This window comes from Mesocricetus auratus, unplaced genomic scaffold (genome assembly GCF_017639785.1).
Source record: "Mesocricetus auratus isolate SY011 unplaced genomic scaffold, BCM_Maur_2.0 Super-Scaffold_100008, whole genome shotgun sequence".
Lineage (NCBI taxonomy): Eukaryota > Metazoa > Chordata > Mammalia > Rodentia > Cricetidae > Mesocricetus > Mesocricetus auratus.
The window spans coordinates 48,268,361-48,285,952 of NW_024429192.1; the positions used below are offsets into that span (position 1 = coordinate 48,268,361).

Consider the following 17,592-nt stretch of genomic DNA (forward strand, 5'->3'; position numbering starts at 1 on the left):
CATAATGTTATCACAATACTTTGAGGTTTGCGTTCATTGTGGGATAGACAAATCAAGTTACATATTATGTTTTGTGAGGATAGTTTGTTTTTTTATTTTTATTTTTTAATCCTAGGGCGGATAGCAAACTATAAATCACAGCAGCTGCCTGGAGGAAGAGAATGGAGAAGAGAAGGGGAAAATATCTGAACTTATGTCTTGTCTAGAATAAAATGTTTGTTTAGACTAGAAAAATGACTAAATAAAATCAAGAATTCTTTGAACATCCCTATAGCTTATGTTAGTCACCATTTTATTCTCTGCTTCTATGAGTTTGACTTTTTGGGGGTCCTACATCTAAGAGAGAGCATGCTATGGTTATCTTTCTGGAAGATCGCACTCACGTGGCGATGACAAGACCGCCTCTCTTGAAAGGCTGAGTAGTACTGCCCAGTGTCCATGTCTATCCCAGCACTGGTATTTTTGGCTCCCTTCAGTCTCCCCCTTGCTACTGCTCAGGCATTGCTTCTCCTGAAGACCACCACTTAACCTGGTTTGGATTCGTGTCTTCTCTCTGTTCCCTTGCAGAGAACTGAAGTCTCCCTTCCTTATCTTTAACCCCAGGGAGTACAGCCTTAGAAAGTATAGATTACGATCTGTCTCCAGGGGCCTCCAGCTCACTGCCCCCTCACCCTGACATTCCTGCCTTTTCAGTCTTGCTCGTGGTTCACTTTGTCCATGAAACTCACACACCTTTGTGATGGGGCAAGACACTGTCCTGATTGTCTGTCTCTGTGTCTCCAGTCTGCTGCTCTGTGTCCTGCGCTTTGCTTTCCTTCTCTTCTTCCCTCGATGGGTAAATTCCTTAACATCCCCCACCCTGAAGGCTTTGTGTAGAAATCTTGCCTGGACCCCAACAAGCACTTTCCCAGAGAGTATTTACATTGCTATCTCCAGTTCTTGCTTTCTGCATTGCTACATAACCCATCTTCTAAAGTCAGCTAATGACCTGTGCACTCATCATTTGGTCACCCAGTGTGTGTAGCAGGAGACCCTTGGAAAAGGTGAGCAGTTCAGGGTCTCTAACTCTTTGAAACTTAACATCTCTGTTAAGTATTTTCAGCCTCTTTTAAATTAGAAACTTTCAGATAGACCTCACTTGTCTGTGTCTTTTCCTTCAAATCGGTTGCTACCCCAGAGTTGATGCTACCTTTACTCCATGGCTTGTCTATAGTTGAGCAGATATCCTGATGTATTTTGCCTTTCATATCCAATCAGCTGCTAAGCCTACAGTTCTTCCTCTGGTCAACTTTCTTGAATCTACTTGTTTTTGGTACCCAACACCAGTACCTCTTTACTGCCTGCTGCCAGATCATCGGAGGACATCTCCTGACTGCCTCTATTCTTCTAGTTTCTTTTTATTTTATACTGATACTCGACCTTTCTTCCATCATTACATCAGTGTTCTAAAGCACCACCCTAAACACATTCCTCCTGTGCACCAAACTCCTTTGTTGACTGCATTAAAGTCAAACTTCTCAACTTGACATTGAGTATGTTATAAGGCCCCATCCAATTTTCAATTCTTGTCCCTATAGTTCATTCTATACATCAACAAAGCCCCACTCTTTCCGATATGTTTATGCTACTTTTCTCTCATTCAAATGTCTACCTATAGCTTCTTTATGTGCCATTAATACCACCCCATTTAGGAGTAATTTCTCAAGAGAAATACCCTTGAATCCACTGGAACATTCTACTGACACCTATCACCATTTGTATCATATCTCTCCCAATTCAGAGATAGCCTGAGAAGCAAATTTTCCCTCTGATCCCTCTGGTCCTCCTTTGCCCTGCCTCCTCTCAATGCAACACAAGTCACAGAAGTAAGACAGTATTTTCTGCAAAGCAGGATATGGGGATTAGAACATCTTTCCTAACAGCAGATCACGAAGCTTAAAAACATCGCTCTAATCTTCTCATGCCTTTCTGTAGGAACAGGTCACAGCTGTTCTGACATACCTTATTTGAAGTAGACCGTAAGACCCCGGGTTAAGGAAGGGTCCTCTCCATACCCAGGTAGAAGGAATGCTGCACAGAGAGGCCAGCAAGAATCTGAACAGACAGGCCTTGCTGGGTCTCTGTGCTCAGTCTACTAACATTAGGTCACACTCCTTTTGGCCAATCATATTTCCACATAGCTTTCCATTCTCTAGCCAGCTTAAACATGGACAGCTCTCCCTGTATCCTTGGGTATTCATCCTGAAGTCTCTACTATCAGGTATAATTGTGGTCCAATGTATTTCTTGAGCTTTTTTCTTGTGACTGTCTTTGGGTATAGGGCTGTTGGCAATGTCCGTTTATGGTATGTAGAATAAGAACCATATCTCTTTTCCTTCCTCCAGAGTACAATTCCTTGCATTTGGATATGTGCTCAGCTCACATTAGTTGAGTAGAATTCCAAAGGAATAAGGAATCTTGCTTAGAAGGGTATAGAAACTGATGAACTGAGAGGACTTGAGGTTCACCTATTCCACTGTCCTCATGCTCAGATGAGGAGATTAGGGGAGCCGACTTCTCAAGGTCCATAACTAAGCAAGGATCTATCAGTGCCTGGTGAATACCAGTAAGCCCACAGACCACCAAGAGCAATGACCAGACCAAAAGACTAGACCAGAGACAGGGAGAGCTTGCGGGTATACTATGTTTCAAAATTAACAAACTTGTTTCAGTTATTAACTTCAACAAACGGAGCAAATAAATACCATTTTTATAGTTTAATAGCATCTTAAAATGAGGGTAGATCATAAAAACAAAGAAGCAGATTTTTCTAATATTACCAGCAGTAGTAATTATGATAATACTGAAAATACCACTGGGGTGACAAACTCAGACTGAAGAGTAGGATGAGGCTCCTCCCCCTTTGAAAAGGCCATGGCTTTGGCTAGTTTCCGGTGGGAACTGGCTCTTAATTCTAGGGTTAAATTCATTATAGCCGGTTGCAGTAACACTTCTTTTCCCAGCTAACTTTTCTCACTCTTCATGCTCTGGACGTTCTTAAATTTGCACTTATTTTTCTCCTTATTTAATGATTTACTCATAGAAATGTACAGATGGCTGCCCCAAGTCTCTTCTCATTTTCTTGCCTTGTTTCCTTCCAGGGATGGAAGAAATAGTATTTGTTATACTTCCCCTCTGACCTCAAACAGAATCATTTTTTCCCCTTAGTCCTAAATAAAAAGCTTAAACAAAACAAAACAAACAAACAAAAAACTCAAACCAATCTAAGACTAAAACCAGGAACAACTAATTGTCTTGGGGTAGTGATGCTTACCATAACAAGTAGAACAGGGTTTCTAGGAACTAGCAGTCATTCTCACTGGCCAGGAGAGCTTCCTCTTAAACATCAGTCTACAGTAAAGGCTCTACAGTACTATAAGTCTCGCCAACACATTATTGCCCAGCAGAGGAAGGAGATGGTAACAGTCATCAAACCCGTTTTGACTGGTACAGTGGAGAGGTGCTATGAGTCGATCCATTTGCCTCAGCAGCTACACAACCAGCACTACTGGGCCCAGAAGCTGTTCACTGTTCTTCCTAACACATCGTATGGCTAGAGATTGTTAACAGTGCGCCACACTGAACTTTCTTCTCATTCATCTCCTGGCAACTACATTAAGGTAATAAAGAAAATCACTGATCAATATTCTCCCACATTTCAGTGAACAGTTACCTGGCAATGCGCAGATATCCTCTATGTAATTAGTTAAGTGTACATATTTGGGACATATACTAGTTTACTAAAAGTGTGAAATTTATAATTAAACAGAGGCATAATCTTCCTGTCCTTTAATCAGACCCCTTTCCTTCATATCCTGCTGCTATGATTTTCCAGTTTTTGGCAAACCATCTTCTACCCTTATTTCCTTATTTCCCCTCTCAGGTGCTGGCACACACCTGAGGGTCTATAATCAGTGATACGGTGTGGTCTGTCATGTTTGATTGCTTAAAGGGTAGTTATACTCCAAAAAAGAGTCAATGAAAATGACTTCATGGGGTCTCACATTTATTCCCTTTTAGTGACGTCCATATCCAGTGTACTTAGTGTTGAAGTTAATAGGTAATTCTGCAGGGTTGCTAGTGCCACGCATTCCATTCAGATTCTTGGAATCCAGCTTTGTCTCTGTCTCTTATGTCCCCACTGTGATAAAGAGCTGCCCATAGACCCGAGCAAGTCTCTTGAGGCATCAGATGCAGAGCAGAGAGAGGGCCACTTCTCTTCACCCTGCTGCTCTGCTGGCATTTCTGCACACCAGCCTTGGGAGCCATCTCAGAGTAGAGAGGCTGTGGAACACAATGTCACATGTCACATGAGGAACGGTCTGCTGAGGTCTGCCTTCACTGTGGCCTTCGATCTGCACTCCTCAGAGCTCACCAAACCAATGGAAAATGGAAGATCACATAAATGGTACAGTTGAAACAACAGCAACTATTTACTGGATATCTACATTCTATCAGGGACCACACATCTGCATATATGAAAACATTTTCATTTAACTTTCTCAGCCATGTTGATTAATATGCCTGATGTACGGAGGAGGGACAATGACTCAGTGAGCTCATGGAACGAGTCTGTGATTAGAAAGCTTGAGGGCAGTGAGGCTGGAATCTAAATGCACCTCCTTCTGACTCTGTTCTTGTCATTCTAAAATAGTTCTCACAGACCATAAATGCATTGCCGGTTCCTGCTATGATCCCACACAGAGTCATTTCCTTGAGAGTCTAGAGTCACTAAGAAGAAACTGGCCTTGAAGCTACCAATATGCATGGCTCCTTCCTAACCCCTTTCCAATTAGAGATGTGAGTGTCTTCTATCAGTTTCATGTTCTAACTAGCACAAAAAGCACCAGTATTTCTAAGTCAGCATGTCCGGGTGTAGTCTGTAGTTGTGCATTTCAGCAAGCTCCCAGGTGATGCTGATGCTACAGGTCTGGGTACCACAGGTCTTACAACTGACATTCTCCTTCCTAATAGGGGTTTGTTTTCGAGGGGGCAGTTCAGCTGAACAACATGGCTTCTAATTCTGGGCCAGTTTGTCAGTCATTAGACATTACAATTTCAGCAGTTTCTGACATCAAGTACATTGTGAACAAAATTGTTTCTAGATCTCCAGTAATTTCCCTCAACTTCTGGAACTACAAAATGATAATGTCTCAAACATGCCACGTTCTCATTTCTACATTATTGTTATTTTTAACAATAATTATCTGGTAATAATTCAAATAACACCTTTCCTCTGAGAAATTCAATGAGCTTTACTAACCTTAATTGTCTAACAGCAATTCCCAGGTGTAGAAAAAGCTGTCTCAAAGATCACAGTAAATTTAAAATTGTTCTACTTCCCTCATTTCTTCACTCTAAATGAAGTGGTGAGTCAGTGGTGAGGGGTTACTAAAGGCAAAGACCAACTATCTCATAATCTGATCTGAAGTACAGAGATTTCACAGCACAAGGGTAAATGCAAGAAAGGAAATAGCCAGTAGTGAGGAGCACAGTGTATGTTGTGTGTGTGTGTGTGTGTGTGTGTGTGTGTGTGTTGTGTGCATGTAAGAGAGGGGGAGGGGGAGGGAGACAGGGGGGAGAGAGACAGACAGAGAGAGAGAGAGAGAGAGAGAGAGAGAGAGAGAGAGAGAGAGAGAGAGAGAGAGAGATTCAAAGACAATTCAAAGGAATAAGAGATGGGATGAAAATTCTAGGACTATCTGGATGACCTTAGATTAGTAATTGACCTTAGATTAGTAATTGAACTTCTAAGTGGATCATCCTTTCCATTTGTAAAAACAAGGGGTGTGTTTTATGATTCCAAGATGCCTTAAAATTTTAATAGCCTCCTGAGAAGAAAAATGTGGGAACTATATAGCTCATCACCCTGGGAAGCCATTAAACCTGTTTAAGAAATCTATTTGACTTTTAAGTTTTTAACTAATTACCTGGAACGAATTCCCAAGTCACCGTTAGTAATCCCACCTGATGGAAACTGGTGACAACTATTAAACAAGGAAGGCACACAAGACAGCATGGCCAAAGTGATCAGGAACCCCAGCTTCAGCTTCTCGATGCTGTGAGAGCCATTTTCAGTTTTACATTTTAGCTCATTAATTAACCACCAGTTAGTACTCATACCTCTGATGGCTCAAAAACCCCTGGAATAGCCCTGACAACAGAGTGAAATCACAGTCCAACTGTGTGTCACAGTAAATCTATTTTAATTCTCTCCATAGAGACCCCTGATTCCTTTTTGACAATTCACAAACTGTTAATAAGAGCTGTATATCCCCAAAGCCTTAGTATTCCAGACAGTGGGCTCTTATTTAAAACAAGAGAACTGGGGATCAGGTGTGTACAGTGGCATGAGATATATATATATATATATATATATATATATATATATATATATATATATTGGCTTAAATGAAAACCTAGTTACAGGATAGCCATCTTACCTTCTCAATTCTATCCATTCTAAGCCATTTTTAACTGACACCTTCCTGTCCAGAGAACCTGTCACAGGCCCTGGTGAGTTTAAGGTCTCTAAATTCTGAAATCAGGATATAACAGATGCATTGTTTTTGGACAGAATGTTTCCTGGTATATCAGTCTTTCATACTTTGTTGCTTGTATTAAATTTCCTGTACTAACCACTACACTTTTCTGGAAAAACAGGTACTAGGAAACATCACAGTAGCTTTGCCCCAGATAACACACTCTAAGAGAATTTCACCTTCCTTGTTCTGTTCCCTCACCTAGGTGACAATTTTGGCTATCACAAACTAAATGCTAATCACGTGGTAAATGCACTTTTTCATTCACTGTTTAACTTAATTACTCTTCACAGTATTTTATACATAGACAAGGCAACTGAGGTTGCTGAGGAAAGATATAGCTATTTGCCATAGGCCATGAAGTTAGGAGCAGAGAAGGATGTAACATCAGGTTTTAATCACACTGCCCTGAGGGTGGCCTGTAGCAGCTTGTAATCACTAACCCACTGACCTCCTGCCTTCATTCCTGTCATTTCACCTGGGGTCCTCACCACAGGCCTTTTGTTAGAAACTCCATCATGGGCCTCTATTGCCTTCTATTGAATTTTTTATACTTCTTAAAACCCTCCACACTTGATTCATGCCCTCCCTACATTAATACTTGAATCTGAATCACCACTACTATTCCTGACCCCATACTGGGGACTGAACTCGAGGCCTCTGGCATGCTAGGCATTCGCTAAGCCACTGAGTTATACTCCGGCCCACCACTTGAGTTCCACAGACCTTCATTATCATTCTTCAGTTACTACTTGGCCCTCATCCTCCTTAAATTACTCTTTTGAGGTCTCTCTCACAGGTCACTTCAACTCTTCCAAGCCAGCTTTTTTTTTTTTTTTTTTTTTTTTTTTTTGGTTTTTCGAGACAGGGTTTCTCTGTATTGTTTTGGAGGCTGTTGGTCCAGCCTGGCCTCGAACTCACAGAGATCCGCCTGCCTCTGCCTCCTGAGTGCTGGGATTAAAGGTGTGTGCCACCACTGCCCGGCAAATTCACCATTCTTAATGTGTGAAGAGAAGAGCCCATTTTTCAAATGTTAATCTCTGGTTCCTGCTGTTTTCACATGGCATCTTTGTTCAGTTTGACCCCAGCCCATCACTGATCATTGAGTTTTGTCCTTAGTAACCTTCAGGTTTCCTGTCCTCCTCAGCTTTGTTTTTTTTAAAGGTTTATTTATTTATTATGTATACAGTGTTCTATCTGCCTGCATTCCCATATGCCAGAAAAGGGCACCAGATCTCATTATAGATGGTTGTGAACCACCATGTGGTTGCTGGGAATTGAACTCAGGACCTCTGGAAGAACAGCCAGTGCTCTTAACCTCTGAGCCATCTCTCCAGGCCCTCTTCTCATCTTTTATGAGTAGAGCATACCCTTAATTTCTTCACCACATGAATCCAGATTCCTGCTTGTTGCTCCTTGCTGCCCTTGGTGCAAGGCCCCCTCTACCTGCTCCCATCTTGGGCCTCTGACTCTGCCTATTGTTTTCCACGTGCAAACCTTAGTACATCTGACTTTTGCCACTTTTTGCCAAGTCCTGCTCATTCTCTGTTTTCTTTTTCAGTTGATAAGCATGGCTCCTATGCTGTCCCACACTTGCTGTCACCTCAGCTCTGGTTTTCTTCCCCACAGTGGATTCTCCCCTTTCATCACCCCCTCCCTCTTCACTTCTTGTGTCTACTGGCTTATCACTGCTACTTCTCTGCAGTCAATGGATGCCATTCTCAATAGTTCTGGCCATCACAGCATGATTTCTTACTTCATTTTCAACTCTGGACCTTCAAATCCTTTAAGTTAGTATATCTCAAAGAGAGCTTATAGGATGCTAGTACCTTAAAGAACATCATAAGAAGAATTAGGTCGGGGGAGGGGAGACTTGGAAAGGTGGCTTCATTGTTAAAAGCACTGGCTGCTCTTCCAGAGAATCCTGGTTCAAGCCCCAGACTCCACAAGTCCAATCACAGACATTTGTTCCAGGGGATCCACACTCCCTTACGACTTCTGCTGGCACCAGGCACATACACGGTGCGTGGAAATACATGCAGATTAAGCTCTCATACACATAAATTAACTAATTTTTAAAATTAAAAGTTGGGCTGATGTGATGGCTCAGTTTGTAAAAGCAATTTCTGCCAACTCTGAGGAGGATTCCACAAGTCCGACCTCCATTCCTGCTTATGCCATCTCCACCCAGTCCCCAATGCTGTACAAGGACTCACACACAAATCACTTAAAAATCTTTAACATGTTTTGGTCAAATACATTTAGGAAGCCCTACATGCTTTGTTCCCTCTTATATGCTCACCATACACATAGAGACAGGTATTGAGGACCCCATATTTACCCAAGTTAATTGGATTAATGGAACATTATTTCACCTAGGAAAATGCCCAAGGAAAACTAGGGGAGAGCTTTTTCTTTTTGCTTCTTTTGCCTATGATGAAAGTCATTGAGTGCCTATAAAATAGGGTCTTACTGCTAATACTCCATTTAGTATTAACCTGTTAACTTTTAAGGGTCAGAGAGAGAAACACATTTATATCCCTAAGCTTCTGAACACACCACTTTGGAAACAACAGTATACCATACTTGTCACCTTTTCTTCATAGCAGAGCTTTCTTCCCATTCAAGGCCTGTAGGAAGTGACATATTCCTTAAGAAACCTTGTTGTGAGGAATGCCTTGCCGGATATTGACCTCTGACATTGGCTCAGCAGCTGGGTAAGTATTGTTTACTCTCTGCTTTCTGTATCATTTGGAAGTGTGTCGGTCCTGTTGGGAATAGGCCTCCTCATACTTTCCTGAAACATCATCACCTACTGCAGGCCTCGGCACACATTAGGATGCTATAGTCATGTTATTGGTTGTCATAGGTATTAGAGGCCAGCTCTAATTTCTGTAGGGAACTGTTTAGGATCATATAGGCCCAGGAAGAATATATGATACTTTGTTGGAAAGAAACACCATCCACTATTATTGCTGTTGCCTCTACAAATGCCACTGTGTGTTTCTCAGACTTTGAAAAAGACTAGATCTATAAAAGCAGAGGCTATAAGACGCTTCCTTAGTTGATACCAAACAGGGAGACAGAGAAAATAACAAGGAACACCAAACCAACCATGAAGGGAAGCCCTGGGACATGCTTTTATATCAAGGAAAATTTCTATGACCATTAAATCATAGTAACCTGCTGAAAATAAAAGACACCATCAGGTCATGCAGCAAATGTCTCTAGAATTCTCTGCCACCTTTCACCCATATAGTAACCTCCATCTCCAGGCAGTCTGGAGACACATTGTGTTGTGTAAGCTAAGGCAGCTTGGCAGCCACTTGCACAATACAAAAGCTCCAAACAGTGAGTTCTGTCTTCCTATAAGGCTGGTTACTGCCACCACACAGATAGCCCTGGGCAGGTCTTCCCAGCCCAGTGCAGAGCAAGCAGATAGCAAAGGGCTTTGAGTTCTGCAGATTAGATGTTATCTGAAGTAGAGACTTAACCTATTTCCTAATAGTGAGTTTGTGCTGAGATTGGGTACATGAACAGGGAGTTTGCCCGTGTGCAGGAAGAGTACCACTTTCTTCCTTAAACACTGTGGGAACAGATGACTTTCATAACTTATACGAAGACTAAGTGGTCATTAAATATTGTCTGTGAAGTATTTCATTTCCTTCCTTGATTAAAGAAGTGCTGTACACATGATTTAATTAAAAACTATTTTGTAAATGAGAATGCTTACTTATGTTTTATGTTAAAATAGGTAGACATCATGTGAAATAGCAGAAACACTTATGAAATTTTGTATAGTTCATAGTTAATAGTCTCAAGAGTGAATCATGATGGTGATCATTACTAGTAATCAATAATAGTGTTTCATAACATGAAATCCTATTGTGGGGGATTACTGGCTTGATGAGACTACATGGCTAGACAGTTCTCTGCCATTTCTACACTCAGAGCTGTCTTTCTGTGTGGCTTACACATGGGAGACAGCGAAGGGCAGCCTGTCTGTGGGGTGTGGAGCTGAGGCAGGCCTGCTACTGTCTAAGTCATGGGAGGTTTCTGCAGTCAGGAGTCAGCTTCTTTTTGTAGCAGAAGTGGTTTGTTTCCAGGGTCTGGGTGAAGCCGAAGAAGTCCACATTTTCTGGGCTATCACTGGAAGGGACAAGGCGACACTGCTGGGGATGCTCTACTTCACTGGGGTAGACACAGGAACGGGTCTCTTCCCTCCATTCCCTCCCTCCCTCCTCTCTCTCTTTTTCTTTCTCTCTCTCTTTCCCTCCATCCATCCCTTCTCTCTCCTCCCCCCCCTCCCTCTTTCCCTCCTGCCCTCTCTTGTTTCTTTCTGGTTTTTCAGGACAAGGTTTCTCTATGTATCCCTGACCTGGAACTCTCTGTTGACTAGGCTGGCCTCGAACTCACAGAAATTCATCTGCCTCTGCCTGCCTAGTGCTGGGATTAAAGGCATATATCACCACCTCCTGGTGCATGGTACTTTCTTTAAGAGTGAGTTGCCATCATGATTCGCACAAATGAGATGCTTTGGGCCTGGGGTAGGGAAGAGAGGAGGGGAGGGGAGGCATTTCAGTGCCTGGCAAATAAGTGTAATCTAAAACAAGGTTTTCAGCAAAATTCTTTTTATTTTATCTTATTTTTAATCTTTCCTCAAAAATGTCCTGGTTATCACCAAACTTTGTAGCAAACTTGAAAAGGAGAGTCCCAGACTGAGAACCAGATCTGCACATTCTCTTCTGCATCTGAAAGTGGATCTGCATGACCCTGGTCAGGTCACCAACTTTTCCTAGCTGTAAATGTATGTATATACACATGTATGCATGTATATCTAAAATCATGGACAAAGAACACTACCATTAAACACTGAGCTGGTTCCCACCTGAAAGGTAGTATTGAGAAGCGCTGCCTATCCCACACAGTTGTGAAGCTGACCTGCAGATTTGTGGGCACTGTGGAGTTGGTGCAGTCTGGAGGAATCCGGGAAGGGTCTTAAGTCTGTGTGACAGCTGAGAAGCGAGCCTGTGTCTGCTAGAGTTTGGGGAGACCCTGTAATAAAGGGTTACCAACTCGAACACCATTCCATTCTTTGTTCCCCTGGCATGCTGAAACCACCACTTGAGGGAAGTTCTGAGAGGGGGTGAGACCAACACTCAACTTCTAAGCTTTCTAAATCGAAGGCCTGGAGAGGACTGTGCCTCATGCAGGTGTGAGCACTGTTCTGAATACCAGGTGTGTCTGAATCCCAGGGAGGAAGGTTGGATGTCACTGCTCTTGAAGCCTGGTTTTTTCCTGTACCTAGTTCCAGACACATGAATTTATCTGGCAATCCCAGGAGACAGAAAAGATCCAGAATTAGCAGGAGCCTCCTTTCCTGATAACCTAAGTGCCCTGATTGAAAGGCAGAGGTATCAGGAGAATGGCTGCACGGAGTCGGCATTGATTTCTCCAGCCTTTGTCTGTGTCTGGTTTCTGTCTCGCTTGGAGGTGGTTACTGTTACTACAAGCAGCATGAATCATGTCTCTGTTAAAAAACAGAGCTTCAATTGTCTTACATAACCCCTGGTAACTGAACATCTAATAATAGCAAGCCATTTCCAGGTAGGGAATCTGTCTACCTCCCAGACACACTCATACACATGCATGCACATATGCACACACACTCTCAATTCCTCACACAGTGTGACAGACCGGAGGGGGTGAAGGGAGAAAGGGGATGGCCCGAGGGATTTTCCCATATTTTGTAATGTATTGAAGAATCATGCATCGTGGGATAACCAATATGTTTAACTGAACTTGTTTAAGGAAACGTAGGAAACAAGCATTCATCTTAAAAAGTATTTGAAACAGTCAAGGGTTCCAAACACACAAGGCAGATATGTTCTCTAACTCTTTCCTAGTGCACAGAAACATCAAACCCAAAGGACAAAAGAGGCCGTTATTTCACCGTATTGGCTGCTAGCTTGCACTGTTAAATTGGAGTGTCAAAGGACTTTTTCTCATCTCCTTTATGTTTCACCAGAGTATATTCCAAAGTTTCTTGGCTCTGTTTACTGCATATATTTCTAGGGAGTGAGAAGGAACGGAAAGCATGGCTTCAGTGTCTCCCCATGCAGGACAGATAGCATCTCACACTGTCCCTAAACTACTCTCTTTGTGTATGTGTGTGTCTCGGGGTAACTCCATGCATAGGTTTGCATTTCTCTCATGAGCATATCCCTCTGGTTTGCCATAAGCTAGGAGGACTTTCCACATGTGATTTCCTCCCAGCCACCTGTTAAGATGATTAATCAAAATCCCAGTGATAGGAAAGGCTGAAAACGTGATTTTAAAAAATCACAAAGGTAAGTTCTTTGTGTGTGTGTGTGTGTGTGTGTGTGTGTGTGTGTGTGTGTGTGTGTGTGTGTGTGTGTGTTTCATCTGTGGTGGAACCCACATTTGAAAGCCAGAAAAGGAATTCCTGTCTGCTCGTCTGTCACTGTCTGTGCCTTATTCCTTTGAGAACGGGTCTCTCTTTGGTCTAGAACTTCACTATCTGGCAAGACTGAATGTTTAGCGAGCCCGCAATTCTCCCTCTCTACACCACAGTGCTGGGATTCTAGGTGCATGCAGTCATGTCCAGCATTTTATGTGGGTACCGGGGTTATCCCCAGTCCTCGTGATTACAAAGCAAGGAATCTTACTAAATGAGCCATCTCCCCAGTCCCCAAAGATAATTTCTTTTCTTTAAATCACTCATTTGATTGAGGATCAAATGGGGTCTTGCTAGTGAGTTAAGATATTTATGAGGAAAATTATTACAAAGATATCTATGTCTGTGTTTCTTCACTGCCTTATGTTTCCCTCTTATGGGAAATCATAGCCAGAACCTAATTTTAAAGCATGCATCCCCAGGAGTCAGCACCCCCAGATATCATGGAAAATTTTGTGGAAAATTACAGATAGAGAGCTTACATCCTGCCACTCATTTGGGGGAGGCCCACAGGAGGAAAACTTTCTTCTCTGACTGTTCCGTCAGTGTCAAACAGTGGGTTAGACTAGTTCAAATGAAATGCTGTCCTCGGAGGACTAGCACCTGGCTATTTCACATGCTCTCCAGTTGCTTAGGCTACAGAAAGGCACAATGAGACAGTCACCTATCAAGGTAGTGTGTGGTCCTGAAAATAGGATAAACTTTGCTTACTTCCTTTAGGAGTGACCCCAATCTATAAAAGCAGGAAAGTGTTGGATTGGAGAAGAAAACACATAGGAAAGAAAATAAGAGGGAGGAGAAGTTCTCTATTACTGCTACCTGAACATCTGGCTAGAGCTGACCAAAAAAGTCCTGCTTAGTATTCTCTGGTGGTTTTGCTACATGCCATATGGATATTAAAGGAAATGAGCTCTAGTTTTTCCCCCTCACAAATATCCAAATGCAGAGCAGTGGGGAGGGATCTTGACCACTGAATCACCCTGCATCACAGCAGGGTCACAGTGGTGGGACGCAGCTGCTGGGGCTAGACTCTTCTGTTTATTTCATAGGCTTTGTGAATTAAATTATTCTTAAAATTGGTATGCTGGTGGACTAAATATTTTAATAAAAACAGCCTTGAGACACCACAATTTTCTTCACAAAAGGCTATTCCCTCTAACTATTGTGAATATTGCCAAATGGTTCCTACTTAGGGAATAGCAGAGCTTTGCCTCCCCTCTTGGCTTCAAACAACAGGCTCAATTCATGCCTGTGTGAGATGACTATACTTACCTGAGATTTCAGGGCACTATGTCAGCCAGTTCCTTCACAGTGGTGAGTCTGGCATCTGAGCAAGGACTTTAAGGGCCACACACACTTACAGTGTAAAAATGGATTATGATGTTACTTTGCATTGCAACAGTAAAGTATTTCTGGATCATTGCTGACAAGTAGATCATAATAACCATATGTGGGCAACAAACCACACAGCATTGTATCAGAAGCTTGGAACTAATATTTCCAAATGATTCTGAGAGGGTTTTTTTGGATATTTTTCCTGCCCCTTTCAACAACCATTTATTGAATGTCGGCTATCAGTGATGGACTCTTTATCCACAAAAGGGAGTTGGGTCATGCCAGATACTCGCCATGTTCTTTCTCTTCTATACTGAACAAAACATCAGCAAAGCACTAAGTACAGCTAATTTTGAGGCTGATAGGGAATTCATTTATAGTGACTGGTCTGATGATAGGAACTGGGGACACTGATGATAGTGGGAATTACTTCCTTACAAAGGTACAACAGTTTAGACACATCTTAAGCACAACTCACAGAATGCAAATGAACAACTCTCACCATACTATTTTATACCTCCCAACAAATGTCTGGCGCTCTAGAAATTTGAAAAGTCTAATATGGTCCAAGACAGTTTACAGGTATTCTAGCCATCATACGAAAAGACGTAGATGCCCATCTGGCAAGCTTCTCATTATTTGTGTAATATTTAGGATACATCTGAGAGCTCATCTTAACTACTAGATTCATTTATAGGAAACCAGCAATTAATTATTAGAAAATAAACTTCGCCAAAGCAATTAATTGAGAATCCAGTTGGTAATCAAGATTCAAAAAAGCAGTGTTGCTAGAAGAAGCCAAGTTGGAATTCTCTAAAGTGATGTCAGAGGAACTGAAGAAACTGAAGAGTGGTTTGACTGACTGCTCCCTGAGAGCCTCAGAAGGTTTTGGATCCCTATCTGTGTCTAAAGTCTTGTAGCTCATAGGCGAGGCACTGAATGCATAGTCCTCCATGCAAAGCAGGGTGTTTAGGAGGGCTGGCTCTTAGGCTTCCTTCCAGTTATAGCATTTGATGATTCTACAGGAAGAGTGATGAAGGGGCATTTCCCCTTCTTATTTAGATACAAGTAATATCTCTGCCTTTCTTTGTCTGTCAATGTCTCCTCTCACATCAGACTGGTGCTTAAGTTGAAAATGATCATGCTGGTACTGTTGTAGAGCCTCCATCCCCATCAAAGCCCCCACCAAGCTCAGGCAAGCTTATCTGATTGGACTATTTACATCCTGGCTATTTCTCCTCCTTCTAACTTGTTTATAAAAATCCCTGGTAAGCATAAATCTGCAAAAGCAAAACAAATAAGACAAAACAGCTCTGTTTAAAGAATTTACTCTAGTTACAGCAGTATAGTAAAACAGTCTACTACTCTCAGGGTGCAGGAAGCTTTAAAAAGACATTTCCATCTTAGGAGACACAAAATGAAATGTATCCACGATAGTCTCCTATGTTGGGATCTTTTCTCTCTTTCAAAATGAATGCTACATCCTGGGTTTATAGTCTGGTATGCAGACATGGCTATTTCTCCCAATAGTTCTCAGGCCAAAGCATCCTCCAAGCCAAGCAGGTCCAGGGCTTGCAGAGCTAGCCTTACAGAGACAAAGGAGCCACACAGAAGGCCCAGCACCTAGAGCTTATATCATATCCTGACCAGGCACTCTGGTTACCCATGACTCGCTCCTTTCCATTTCTGCCTTATTCATTGCTGCTTTCATTCCCTTCACCTAGAATGCCCTCTGCCTGCCTCTCTCTTACTACTCAGAACCCTCTGGACACTCACTCTCATTTCTGAGAAGCAGCTAACACTGATCCAACTTGGGACCTGGTTATAACTTCCTTGGCTAGCACCTGACAACTAGTTCTTGTAGTGACTAGCGTCCCTGAGACCACATACCTAGAAGGTGTGTTGAGACCACCAGAAACATTGTCAAGGACTGCACAATAATCATGAAAGGGGAAAAAAACTGCCAGTTTTAACAACAGACTCAATAGAAAAGATATGGTACCTAAGAGAAAAGATGTAGCCGTATGCTTAAGGGATTCAGTAAAGCAGAATAATTCTCAATTCCTAAAAAGGAAGAGCTAAAATATTAGGTAAAGAAACAGTGTCACGAAGTTTGGCTGCATTGACTATGGAGGTAAGTTAAGATTTTAAGAGGGAGAATATGGAGTACAGACAAAACAGGGAAAGACAGAGGTGTACACACACACACACACACACACACACACACACACACTTAACCTCCTCAAGTACATCAAAACCATCCCTCTCAGTCTGAGTCACCCACCATACATCATTACAAAGTCTGACAATGCCCGGCTAGGCTTAAGTGAAGGCTATGATACATCTTGGAAGGAAAACATGGAATAAAGCACAGAAATGCTGAATGCTACTATATATGTATATGGCTTTATTTATGTGTGTATTTATATATCAATATATACAAATATATACATTTGTATGATGTTTGGCAACCTCACTCATGGTATTACTGTGAAGTAGGCATGTGCTAAACATAATTAGCCCATTAAACAGATGGTCGGTCTCTGGCATCTCTCACCATATTCTAAAATGGTGGAGCTATGAGCAGGGACTGAAGTGAGAGTGTGGTTTGATACGCAGTTAACTGCAAATCTCTGTGAACTGCCTGTTTCCTAAAGACAATCTGGGGAGGCTGCATTTGGCTGAGAACTGAGGATGCTTTTGAGAAGCTTTAAAAATATACAGAGGGACAACTTTCCACATTCATTCAGATATAGTATCTTCATTTTTACTTACTAGAGGCAGTTTTTGAAAACCAGCTTTTTATCTTAACTCATCTGTGTTCCAAGCAAAGTTCCAAATTGCTGAGCAGATTAAAAAACAACAACAACAACGATTACCACCACCACCACCACCACCACCACCATCACCCCCAACAAAAACTTACATGCCAAGTTGAACGCTGGATAAATAAAATGAAAAAAAAATAAGCAGAGGACTAAGAAAGTACACTGTTTTTTAAACAACCATAATGAAAATAGGTTTGGTCACAAACACAGGGTGGTCACTGTAGCCTTGTGACCTACTGTGTCCAAAATGACCTGTGATGAACTTTCATCTGGTTGAAGGCTGAACTACACGGCCGTGGCATTGCCGCTTCATTGCTCAGCTGGCTTCAGAGATCATGTAACTGAATATTCTAGCCCTTTTCCTTGCCAG

At 42.1% G+C, this 17,592-nt stretch overlaps 1 protein-coding gene across 11 annotated transcripts in view; it reads right to left on the bottom strand.

The window, feature by feature from the left end:
• The window catches only part of Zbtb20 (zinc finger and BTB domain containing 20), a 730,935-nt gene that overhangs the window by 74,820 nt on the left and 638,523 nt on the right, over positions 1 to 17,592 (bottom strand). The gene's annotated exons all lie outside the window — the stretch shown is intronic.